Here is a 523-nt window from a genome sequence, read left to right on the forward strand (position 1 = left end):
CCTCCGATCCCCTCCTCACATCATGTCACTGCCCCTGTCACATGCAACCCTGTCCTCACTAACACTAATACTCTGTGCTGCTGGAGGACCCTGTTACTTCCACTATTTAACTTTCCGTCTTTGGCTTTCTGCTGCCTCCACAAAATATTCACTTGCTGGTATTTATGACAGCAAATACACACATTTGCTTTTAGTTCACTTTTATTGCAATTTTAATATTTTGATGTTGGAATGTGACCAACCCAAATAAGGCCAAAATAGGCTAAGCAACAAAGGGGTTAAATTGGTAAGGGGATATCAGGACCATCTTTGAAGTGCATAACATCATTATTACACCCTAGGTTCCCAAACTGTGCGCCGCGGCTCCCCGAGGTGACGCGACGCTGTCACAGGGGTGCCGTGGCAAGAAGGAGAAAAAACCCCAAAACTCACCAATCCCTGTGGTGCCCAGGACCCAGCATTCTCCTCCCTCCTCGCTTCACACTGAATGCCGGGCGTGACGTCATCACGCCCGACATTCAGT

Source organism: Mixophyes fleayi, chromosome 7, assembly GCF_038048845.1.
Source record: "Mixophyes fleayi isolate aMixFle1 chromosome 7, aMixFle1.hap1, whole genome shotgun sequence".
NCBI lineage: Eukaryota > Metazoa > Chordata > Amphibia > Anura > Limnodynastidae > Mixophyes > Mixophyes fleayi.